Below are 12811 nucleotides of genomic sequence, written 5' to 3'. Positions count from 1 at the left end.
AAGGAAATCGTTGATCCAGAATCATAAAGCATTTTTACTCTATCGCGTTTTGCTTCGCGCATTGGCAAGTTTGCTATTAGTAGTTCGGTTGGGTTTTGTGAGCGCGGGGTATTTTTTAAATGTGCTACCCGGTATGTTGATACAGGTCGCGGCTGTTTGCTTCTGGTTTCTTCTTGTCCGTCATCACTATCGCTATTTGTTGAGGCAGTGCTTTTCTTTCGCTGACGATGCGGATTCTTATTTTCGCGCGTACTTTCATCGCGTGTTTTGTTATTATTTTCTTTTATTTTACTAGTCGTCGTTCCTGGTCGTCCCTTTAGGCTCCAGCATTCATCTCGGTTGTGTCCGGATTTTTTGCAGCAATTGCAGTATTTACTTATCGCAGTTACTCGCGTAGTTTTATCTGGCTTGGGAAGTACATATTTGCTACTTCGACAATCGGGCCCGAAGTGTCCAGCTTTACCGCATTTGAAGCATTGCGAACTCGAATTCTAAGTTTGTCGCGAAAACTTTGCTTCAACTTTATTTTTATTAAATGAGTTGAGAATTTTTCCCGTATGGCCGATGAGTTTTTCTTCCGAACTCGCTCCGTTTATGGCCTCCTGTAGTGTGGTATATCGTTGAGCTCGGACTAATAGTTTGATATCATCATGTAGTCCCGTTTCAAAATTAATTAGAGCCTGTTTCTTTATCGTCCGTTGGATTGCGCGTTTGAACATGGGCGAATGTTCTTCCCCTTCTATCATTGATTCATATAGTTTCATAGCAAGGTCTACGCGTTGCCCAAAAGCGTGAGCGGTCTCGTTCGTTTTCTGTTTCAGTGAGTTAAATTCTATTTGTAAATGGGTAGTACTCTGTTTTGGTTGATAACAGTCCTCAAATTGTTGTTTTAACTCATCATACGACTGTATGTCTTGTGTTTCAAAGTCTTGCCTGGCCTTTCCTCTTAACTTTGTGTACAGGATCGCTTGCAGTAATGCGTCTTCGTCCAGTAGGTTAAGTGTTCATTGCGTAAGTGTATGAATTTATAAAATCTTTCAAATTACTTCTCGAAGTTCCATCAAATTCCGGAATTAGAGTTCGCGCTTCTTTTAGTGACACGAACTGTGGGGCTATACTCTGTCGATGCCTGACATCGTACTCTGTCCGTCCGTACGTAAGATCTAGATTATTATCGCGGGGTATGTTTCGCGTTTGGTTTAATTCGTCGCGATTGATGTGCATATCTTGCACTTGTTCCCGTAATTCTTTTATTTCCGTTTGCATTTCCCGGAAACTGTGTAAAAGTTCTATGAATACCTCATTATTCGTATTATTACCTATTGCCGGTTCCGCGTTTGCTTGTCGTGCAATGGAATTTCCTCCTGCTTGTGTTCGCATACGCTCAATTTCTCTATCTATTTCTGCTGACGGTACATTCGGTTGTCGGGCCATGTTTGATTCTACAGCGGGCTCGAATATACTTTCGTCAAACGACAAAGGTGAATACGTCCTTCTTACGGAAACGCGGTCGACGGTATTACGGCCAGTAATTGGTCCGTTCGCGTCGGGGTGATTATCAATAGTGTGGTCGAGTTCCTCGTCCGATTGACCTCCTAAATTTCTTCGCATATTTTCGTGAATATCGCGGGTCGCTCCTTCGATTATCTGTTCGGGTGTTACGTGACCGAATCTGTTCGATATTCGCGTTGATATACTAAAAAACCGTGGTCGGTGGAAGGTCACGCGTTTCGCTGGTGCCGACATTCACGCTATATTTTTATAATTAGTTTCTGGGAATCGGTTCGCATTCGCTCGATGTGTTACAATAGTATTGAATTTTGGACTTACAGTAACATTACGGCTCGCATTTTGCGCTCGCTCGTGGTCGTGCTGCTGACGCTGCAGGTTCAACGGCTGCTACGGCGTGCGACGCTGCGTTGTTGATTGTGGAGTTGTCGTAGGTCGTGGCGTTGACTGGCTCGTGTCCTTCTTTAGCTTCCTGGCTGTAGTCTTCTAGGATCTCGCCTGTCCTTGTCACACTATGGTGATTTTCTCCCTAGGTGCAGTAGTCCACTAGTTCCAGCATTCCATCGCTGCCACCAGTTGCTAGTTGAGCGACACGAGTTCGAGATTTGCCGGAAGGAACGGACCAGAGGAGTTCCAAGATGTGAAGTAGAATGACTTAGTCGGATTTAGCAAATAAGCGTCTTTTAATTTTACAAGGTGTGATTACACGATTCTCTTCGCTTCCCTGCTTGGTTGTCGGATACTCGCTTTCTAACTGTTGATTCACTTAGGCTGATCAGTTTTCGGTTGTCCGGTACGGCACTTGATAATACTAACTTAATTTCGCGACTGCCCGCGCGTCTAAGTGCGGGCGGGTTTTTATCGTGCTGTGTACTTGCGCAAAATTCGTACAGGTCGTTTAACCTACATCGGGTGCAAGCAGGTCCAAAGGTCGGAATTCTTTGCTTGCACCCTGTCGCAATTGTCGTCACGGTATTCCGGTTTTCACAATCGTTCCGCGCGAGGATCGTTGTGTCATTAGTTCGCGCGGTCAATGCTCCGCATTCACGGTATGTGGAGCTTCTCGCCTTATTTCACATATTGGTTATAGCTTATTGGGCTATAACAATTTTGTTTTCTATAATTTTTGATTTAAATTTTCTTTCTTTAAGATTTCTATTAATGACATTTTCTTACTCTTCTTCATCTTCCGTTTCGGTTTCAAGGTCTTTATTTAATAGATCGATCTTTTCTCCAACCTTTTCGATTTCTTCCTGATTGTTATGAATTTCATGTATTGCTTTAGTCTTATCAATATTCTGTTTAGTAGTTTGGCTCCTGGTTTGAATTTTATTTTGTTGAGGAAGATCATATAATATAATTTCTGAATTTAATTCTTCCGATGGGAAAATATCGATGTCATTATTGATTGAATTATCATCCTGTAATTTTTCTTCATCTTCAGAATCAGACAGATATAATTTGAAGTCATCGTCTTCTTCTTCGTCGTCGCTTTCCTCCAACATTTGAGAGATTATTTGTGCGTCTTCAGAATTATTCGGGTTTAAAAATTTTTTATTGCATATAATTTTACAGTCTGCTTCATCGATATCTATAAGATTCCTTGATAGCGCATCCGCGTTTACATTAGTTTTTCCTGCTTTATATACAACTTCATAGTCATATTCTGCTAATTTTAATCTCTAACGAAGAATTCTCATATTTGCATTTTGTGCATTTTTAAACCACATTAAAGATTTGTGATCAGTAACCATAGTAAATTTTCTTCCATATAAATCCGAAAATGTTTGACATAAGAGATAATAGCTAGTGCTTCTTTTTCATATGTGTCATACTTTAATTCGTTATCTGTCAGTGTCCTTGAGGCATATGCTATAGGTCGATCTTTATTTATTTCCCCTTGCGACAATATGCCTCCTACTGCTATTCCAGAAGCATCTGTAGTTAAAATGAATGGTTTGGAGAAATCCGGATATTGTAAAACAGGTTCTTCACACAATTTTCGTTTTAAGGCATGGAAAGATTCTTCTTGTTCTAAAGTCCATTCGAAACGAGTGTCGTTTTTTAACAAGGTTGTCAGTTGTTTAGCTAATTTAGAGAAATTTGGTATAAACCGTCTGTCAAATTTATAATGTCCAAATGGAGAGGTGAAAGCTGTTATGACTGTCCATGGGATCCATTTTAATTTGATAGAATCCAGATGCTAAATCACACACCGAAAAATATCGAGCTCCTCCCAGTTGATCTAAAATATCGATGATATTAGCAAAGGCGTCTCCGATAGTTTTATCGTTTAGCGCTCGAAAATAGGAAACCATCTTCCATCGTTTGTTTCCTTTGGAATTTTTTTTTTTTTTTTGGGCACGATCCATATGGGAGTATTATATGGTGATTGTGATTGTTTTACTATTTTTCCTTACAGAAGTTCTTCTACCTGCTTATTTATTTTCTCTTTGTGTATTTGAGGAAATCGATACTAACGAGTGTTTATAGGTTGGTCGTCTATCGTAGATATTCGATGTTGTAAAACGTGTGTGGCAGTTAATTTTTCTCCAGGAATATGAAATCGGTCCAAACTATTCATTATTAATTTTACTACGCTTGTTCGTTCGATTTCATTTAAGTGGTCTAAGCGTAAAAATTCAAAAATCGCTGTAGGGCGATCCGTCTCTTTCTCCGCAGACATTATGAAACATTGGCGATATTTTGAATTTACTTTTTCAAGTTGTTGTTTTTCTTTATTTTTTGATTTGCCCTTTCGCGTAAATCCATCAAGAATTTCTTGAGATCTTTTTAATGATAATTTAAAAATTTTCAATGAAGGTTTACTTTTATGTTTAGAGCTTTGAAATTTTCCAATCAAATTTTCAATATTTATGTTGTATTTTTGTGCCTCTGTCAAGAGGGTTTTTAATGAAATATGAGAGATTTCTGATTCGTTATCATTTTTTCTCTCAGGTAATCCAATCTTTGGAAATTTAATATTTAGGAAGGGTAAAAGACTTTTCCCTTTTTTGGAAATAAGAGGTAGTGAGGTTTGGCAATTTCTTTCCTTGTAATTGACGGAATTAGGATTTTCTATTGAGGTTTGGAAACTTCCCTCAGAAATCCCAGAATTTTCCTTTTCTTGGGGGCTTTGACAGTTTTTCCCTTCAAGGATTTTTAAATCTTCAGGAGAGGTTTGGTAATTTCCAAGAATGATTGGATTATTTAAATTTTCAGGAGAGGATGGAAAATTTACCTCTCCAAGAATGATTGGATTTAAATTTTCAGGAGAGGATGAAAAATTTACTTCTTCAAGGACAATTTGATTGTTTAAATTTTCAGGAGAGGATGGAAAATTTACCTCTCCAAGAATGATTGGATTATCCACAAATCTGTCATTTAAATTATCTTGGGTCTCCTTTTTTGTCTTGGTTCGTTTTTATTTTATTTTCATTTTCTTTCCCATTCCCTAGGGTCAATATTTCCTCTTCGTCTTCACTATCAATTTCTTCGATAATGATATTAATCTGCTCTTCATCATTAGTTTTATTTTCCGTGTTAATTTTGCTTTTTTAGTCGTCGAATATTTTTCTCCCATTTATTAGTTTTTCCTGGTTTAAGGTCTCGTATTTTGGTTCGTAATCACTAAATAGATTATTTAATGGATTTAAATGTAAAGTTGGAACATGGACTTCTGTTTCTTCATCTAATGTACTTATTACATTCAAATACGCTTTTCCAGATGTTTTCTACAATAGTACCTTCTAGATAAATTCCATGTATTATTTTTATACGTAGTATGTATCCTACGTTAACTTCTGGATTTTCTATTCTTACATAAAATAACGATTCGGAGCGCGGAGGTACTATAATCGCTTCTGGCGATAAGAACGGTATTTTGATTCCGGATACATCCAGATGTCCTCGTGCGTAATCTATTTTAGATGAGGTTTGTTTGAAAAAATCATTTCCCAAAATTTCGAATTGTGAGATCGGAAAGTCATTCGATACGATGTGAAAAGCGACTGGTATTCCGAAGAGAATTAATATAATTTCCCCTAGTGTATAAACGGGGTATTTGTTAATACCATTTAATTTTAAAATGTTAAAATAATTAATATCTGTTCTTTCAGGTACTAAATTTTCTTTGATTATATTTGGTCCGGATTCTGTATCTAACATAAAGGTTATACGATTAATTATATTTTCGATGTTGATTTGAATAGTAGGCACGCGACTGTGTTTGTCTAAATTTATCGTGACAGGTCGCACTTTTCTTTCAGGGCTGTCTAATTTAGCGCTTATGGTTTGGACGGGTGCGTTCCCTTTTCGGTCCCTTGTGGTGCACCTGACGTCGAGGGACCGTTGTAGTTTCCCGAATTATTTTTTCGATTATGAGTAAGGTGTTTTTAACAATCTTCGGAGATGCCTTTGTTCCTTACAATAACGGCAGAAAGAAGAATCTTTTGATCCCGCTTGTTGATTCATTTTAGATCGGCAATCTTTGGCGATGTGTCCAAAATTATTGCAAATTTGGTAGACAGTTTTGTTTTTATTTTCCGCTCTACGTTCTGCGTTTTGTTTTTTCCAACAATTATTAGCCGTATGACCTGGCTTGTCGCACCACTGACGGGTTATAGTGGTTTTATTGCCTTGGTTTTCGATTTTACTTTGTTGACACGATTTTGCTTCGTGATTAGATTTTGAGCATAATTGGCAAATGATTGACTGTTCTTGAATTGCATTTACAGGTTGGCGAGATTGAGGATCTCTTAAACGGCATTTGTCGGCACTGTGTTCCCGTTTCTTACAAATTTGACATATTAAAATCTCAGTTCCTAGCCCGGATTTATTATAATTTTGCGGGAGGGACTGAGTAAGTTTCCAGCAATTAGTAGCCACATGCCCGTCCTTTAAACAGATTTGACACGACTCTCGTGCTAGACTAACGGTCTTATTTTTGCTAGCGAGATCTCCTGTTTCTTTTCGCAAGTCGGTCATCTCTCGAAGCTCTCTTTCTATCCTTAGAGCGTCGGCTACGGTACTTTATATGTCTAGATTTCTCGTTATTCTTCGCTCTATTTCAGGTTTTAATCCCCTTATAAAGCATTTATTTATGTCTCTTTCTAATGAACTTTTGATATTTTGATCCAGTAGAGTATTTCCGGGGCCTTTATGTCCCTCTAAAATTTGTTTACCGAGAAGTTTAACTCGATTTGCATATGTAATTACATCCTCGTCAATTTTTTGATAAATGCAACCTAATTCCTTTTGTAACTGATAAACATTTTTCGATGGCCCATAAATCTGTTTTAAGTATGAGGTTACCTGCGATACGGTATTAAAATCTTGATCTTGTATTGTACGTCGAGCTTTCCCGACAATTCTAGTTCGCAATATCTTTGTAAATTGAGGTTCGACTTCTCTAGGCAACATAGATTTTGCCTCCTCACATCCCTCAATAAAATAACTTAATGTATATATATATTGTCATATGTATAAAATCAATTATGTATAATTGATTTTATTTATTTATATTATGAAACATGTATATAAAGTGGTATATGAATACTTCACTTTTATGCTATTTTGTATATATATTTCATAACTATATATATATATAAATATATGTTGTGAAACATATATACAAAATAGCATAAAAGTGAAGTATTCATATACCACTTTATATACATGTTTCATAATATAAATAAATAAAATCAATTGTCATAAGAATTATTTTTATATCAAAGTAAACAATTATATGTAGAGATATTTAGAATAGCAAAATAGAAAGAGAAAATAACTCATTGCGTATTTCACGAAAATTATAAAATGGAAATACATAAATTATTTGTATGTAAGGAAAAAGAAAAGCCATACGAATGAAAGATAACGTGAAAAGAATATAATAATGAATTAGCAGAGAGAAAAAAAAGAATATAAATGTAGGAATATAAATTGAAAAAGAAAGAGGAAAGGAAGAATAAATAAATAAATTTATGAATTAAATTTTTTTATTTATAGGTCATTTTTTATATAAATGTGTGTGTGCGTATGTGTATGTGTGTGTGTGAAAAATAGAGAAAATAAAATTTATAAAATTAATAATAAGGGTATCCTGGGGCGGGAGGTGCGGGAATGTATCCAGCTGGTGCAGGCTGGTGTGCGAGAACGTATCTGGCTGGTGCGGACTGCGCGGGAACGTATCCGGCTGGTGCGGCTTGAGCGGGAACGTGTCCAGCTGGTGCGAGCTGCGCTGGAACGTATCCGGCTGGTGCGGGCTGCGCGAGAACATATCCGGCTGGTGCGGATGGCGCAGGCACATATCCGGCTGGTGCGGGTGGCGCAGGCACATATCCGGCTGGTGCGGGTGGCGCAGGCACATATCCGGCTGGTGCGGATGGCGCAGGCACATATTCGGCTGGTGTGGATGGCGCAGACACGTATCCGGGTGGTGCGGACGGTGCGAGGACATGAACGACTGGTGCGGGCGGCGCGAGGACGTTTCCAGATTGTAAATACGTCGCCGGCATGTACGTACGTGCTTGCATACCGGAGACGTATTTTCTGTGCCTCCTTCTTTCTTTGTTGACGGCCTGCCGCACCGCATCGTTCATACGCTGAAAAGAAAAAAATATTTAATATTTTTATATGTGTACGTGTATATACAGGATGTCTCAGAATGACCGTATCACCTCTCGAGTGCAGGTAGAGCGGGTTAAATGGAATAGAAAAGTCCTGTACCATTTTGCGATTTTCAGAATAATTATTGAGAAATTAATTTACAAAGATCGGCAAATCTGGCACGAGTATCAGCCCGCTACAAGAAAGATGGCGAGAAAGACGGCCCACCGCTAGGCCGATCACTAAATAATAATCGCTAATCTATTGTTTTTATCAACGCTTCTCGTCTATACCCTTGGTAACCGCAAGGCAATGGCGCCTATTTACGCCGTGCACGCTTAGCGACCGTCCTTAGGGCCGTCCTTCTCGCCATCTTTTTTGCAGCGGCCTGATACTCGCGCCGGATTTGCCGATCTTTGTAAATTAATTTCTCAATAATTATTCCGAAAATCGCAAAATGGTACAGGACTTTTCTATTCCATTTAACCCGCTCTATCCGCTCACGAGCGTTGGCTCGTTAGTTATGAGACACCCTGTATATATATATATATACAAGGTGTCTCAGAATGACCGTATCACCTCTCGAGTGCAGGTAGAGCGGGTTAAATGGAATAGAAAAGTCCTGTACCATTTTGCAAATTTCAGAATAATTATTGAGAAATTAATTTACAAAGATCGGTAAATTCAACGCGAGTATCAGCCTGCCGTAAAAAAAGATGGCGAGAAGGACGGCCCTAAGGACGGTCGCTAAGTGCGCGCGGCATAAATAGGCGCCATTGCCTCGCGGTTACCAGGGGCATAGACGAGAAGCGTTGATAAGAACAATAGATTAGCGATTATTATTTAGCGACCGACCTAGCGGTGGGTCGTCTTTCTCGCCATCTTTTTTGCGGCGGGCTGATACTCACGTTGGATTTGCCGATCTTTGTAAATTAATTTCTCAATAATTATTCTGAAAATCGCAAAATGGTACAGGACTTTTCTATTCCATTTAACCCGTTCTACTCGCTCACGAGCGTTGGCTCGTTAATTATGAGACACCCTGTATACAGGGTGTCCCAGAACAACCTTCCGTCCGTAAAATGTCGTATTTCTGACACAATTCTAAGACAATTTTTCCTTTACCAAAATTTGATTTGAAGCGTAGTTTTTGAGTTATAAGCAAAAATAGTTAGCAAATCACACGTCGAGTATAGAAGGCAGGCAGGAACGGCGCGGCGCACCGCGAGCGCGGGCGCAGCTAACCGTCCGACGAGTGATTACCGCCGCATGAGTCGCTAACTATTTTATCTTATAACATAAAATTATGCTTTAAATAAAATTTTGGTAAAGAAGAAAATGTCTTATAATTACGTCAGGAATAAGTGTTCCTTAAAATAACGTTTAATGACCAAAAGTTGTTCCGGATCGCCGACCGTCGGATGATGCAATCAGCTGATTGCTACAAGCGATGTGTGTATGCTGAGTGTGTGCGTAAAAGAAAGGGACAGAGTGAGTGAGAGAAAGAGAGAAATAACCATCTTCGCGACGGCGACGCTCCTTCGATTGTCATCGACATTGTCGTCGACGACGTCAGACCGATCGATATATTAATTTTCCGGCTCAGCTGAGAGACACATCGCGTGTAGCAATCAGCTGATCGCAGCGTCCGACGTTATTTTAAGGAACACTTATTCCTGACGTAATTATAAGACATTTTCTTCTTTACCAAAATTTTATTTAAAGCATAATTTTATGTTATAAGATAAAATAGTTAGCGACCATGCGGCGGTAATCACTCGTCGGACGGTCAGCTGCGCCCGCGCTCGCAGTGCGCCGCGCCGCTCTTGCCTGCCTTCTATACTCGACGTGTGATTTGCTAACTATTTTTGCTTATAACTTAAAAATTACGCTTCAAATCAAATTTTGGTAAAGGAAAAATTGTCTTAAAATTGCGTCAGGAATACGTCATTTTACGGACGGAAGGTTGTTCTGGAACACCCTGTATATATACAATATATAAGAAAGCAAAGTTAAAAAGAAGTATTTCAGAACAAAAGCTATATGATTTCAAAGGAATTTGAAAAATTTAATTGATATTTTCCCAACCCTGGTATGTAATAATGCATAAATATTTTTTTAAATTACCTTTCGTATATTTGACGTTGGTTGGGGCGATGTACCCACATTTTTATTTTTCCTCGCCGTCGTCGCCGTCCTCGCCATCGTCACCGACGTCATCGTCGCCGTAGTCACCGGGGCAGCCGCTTTTGAATACCCCTCGCTACGTGCTAACAAATAATATATTATTTATTTATTATATTCATAAAAAGAGAGAGAGAGAGAGAGAGAGATGTTTATTTATTATGCACATACGACATAACGTAAGGAATTAATGAACAGATAGAAAAAGACGATTAAGAGAAGCAGAGATAAAAAAAGAAAGAGAGAATGAGTGAGATACAGTGTTTTCACATTATAAACAATATATTATTCATATTTGGCATTAGTGAATATTCGAAAAGTATCAATAGAAAAATATACCTTTCTCCTCTCTTCTCTCTCTCTCTCTCTTCATTGTCAGTGTTCAGTGATACTTGCAAATGAAAAAATATATACATACTCTTTTTCTCTCTCTTTTTATTTTTCTTTCTTTTACATACAAGCTATTGAAAGATTAGATGAACTTTGAAAGAAAAAACATGACTTCAAAATAAACATTTTTTGATATACTAGTTTTCTCTGTACGACGTTTTGTTGTAATATTATATAGTATAAAATTAAAGTTTCGTGACTTCAATAATAATACTAGACTAAAAGAAAATTTCATAGTCTTTTATTTCTTTTCAAAGTTTCTCTGTCTAATTTTTTAACACTATATATATATATATATCTACTATTATACATTATTTTTATATAAAATGTTCGGAAAAGATATTTTGACGAAAAATTATTGTTTTACTTTAAAAAAAAATATTATTTAAAAATCAAATTACAGAAATTAATAATTTCAAAAAATAATTAATAATTTTTATATCAGATGTCAATTAAAATTGTCCTTTTTTTAGTTATGCACTTTTGGAAAATGTCCACATAAATTTTTAAATAGTTTGAAATTCTTCAATAGCACCCCGGGAAAAAAAGGTCCATATAAAATTGGCCATATATGGATTTTGTCAATATCGGAGCATATCTTGCCAAATATAGTTATATATGATAATATAATAATTAAATAAAATCATATATGATATCATATGATTTTATTTAATTATCATATAATATCATATATGACTATACTTGGTAAGACATGATAGTTATTGACAAAATTCATATATGGCCAACTTTTTTTTCCGGGACATTAGAGGAAGAACTAATAAAAATATAGTTAGAGAACTAAAATCTGTATGTAATTATTGGCGATTCTTTGAATCATAATTGTAGCAGTACATTTTTTGTCTTGAATACCCAATTCTTGAAAAAAAAAAAATTAACTGAATTTGATTTATTTTGCCTCTTTTTTTGAATAATTGAAATTTTTTGCAAAAATACCTTTTGCGTTATTACACTATTTCTTATTATTATTTATGTGCACACTCACGCGCGCGTGCATAAATAATCGTGAAACAGTTACTATATTTGAAAAATAAAAGTACAGTCTTTTGTTTATCTAATATTAAAATAAAAATTTATTTAATATATATATATATTATAGTAGTTAGTGCCAGAGGCGATCTATTCGTGTGCTGGATGAAAAAATATTTTATATCAGATGTGGTTTGCATGAACACTCTAAACTATTTATCCCAGAGGCAATTTCCGTATGCTGGGTATTTAAAAATTATTTATCCCAGAGGCGATCTTTCGTGTGCTGGATGAAAAAATATTTTATATCAGATGTGGTTTGCATGAACACTCTGAAACTATTTATCCCAGAGGCAATTTCCGTATGCTGGGTATTTAAAAATTATTTATCCCAGAGGCGATCTTTCGTGTGCTGGATGAAAAAATATTTTATATCAGATGTGGTTTGCATGAACACTCTGAAACTATTTATCCCAGAGGCAATTTCCGTATGCTGGGTATTTAAAAATTATTTATCCCAGAGGCGATCTTTCGTGTGCTGGATGAAAAAATATTTTATATCAGATGTGGTTTGCATGAACACTCTGAAACTATTTATCCCAGAGGCGATTTTCGTGTGCTGGGTATTAAAAAATTATTTATCCCAGAGGCGATTTCCGTGTGCTGGATATTTAAAAGTTATTTATCCTAGAGGCGATCTATTCGTGTGCTGGATGAAAAAATATTTTATATCAGATGTGGTTTGCATGAACACTCTGAAACTATTTATCCCAGAGGCGATTTCCGTGTGCTGAATATTTAAAAATTATTTATCCCAGAGACGATCTATTCGTGTGCTGGTTGAAAAATATTGTATATCAAATGCGGTTTGCATGAGGATTACAGTTTTTTCAAGATGTTGAAAACGCATTTGTTATAAAAATATATAATTATTAATTTTTAGTACCAATTAGATAAATATTTGTAAACAAAAGACTGTACATTTATTTTTCGAAGAATAGTGATAAAATAAATCTTTTTACATCAACTTCACATAATATTAATTTATTTTTTGCAGGCGACAATTATTGAAGCTAATGAAGACCGAAGATGACTCCAAGAGCACTAACATTAGTACGGGTACTATCGACGG

The 12811-nt window shown here is 36.7% G+C and overlaps 1 pseudogene; it reads right to left on the bottom strand.

The window, feature by feature from the left end:
* Window positions 1-5795: 5795 nt before the first annotated feature.
* On the bottom strand, window positions 5796-7909 carry LOC140663532 (uncharacterized; annotated as a pseudogene).
* Window positions 7910-12811: the final 4902 nt, after the last annotated feature.

The sequence above is a fragment of the Anoplolepis gracilipes genome, chromosome 3 (assembly GCF_047496725.1).
Source record: "Anoplolepis gracilipes chromosome 3, ASM4749672v1, whole genome shotgun sequence".
Classification (NCBI taxonomy): Eukaryota; Metazoa; Arthropoda; class Insecta; order Hymenoptera; family Formicidae; genus Anoplolepis; species Anoplolepis gracilipes.
Note: the sequence above shows the minus strand (reverse complement) of the source record. Positions and strands in the feature narration are given on the sequence as shown.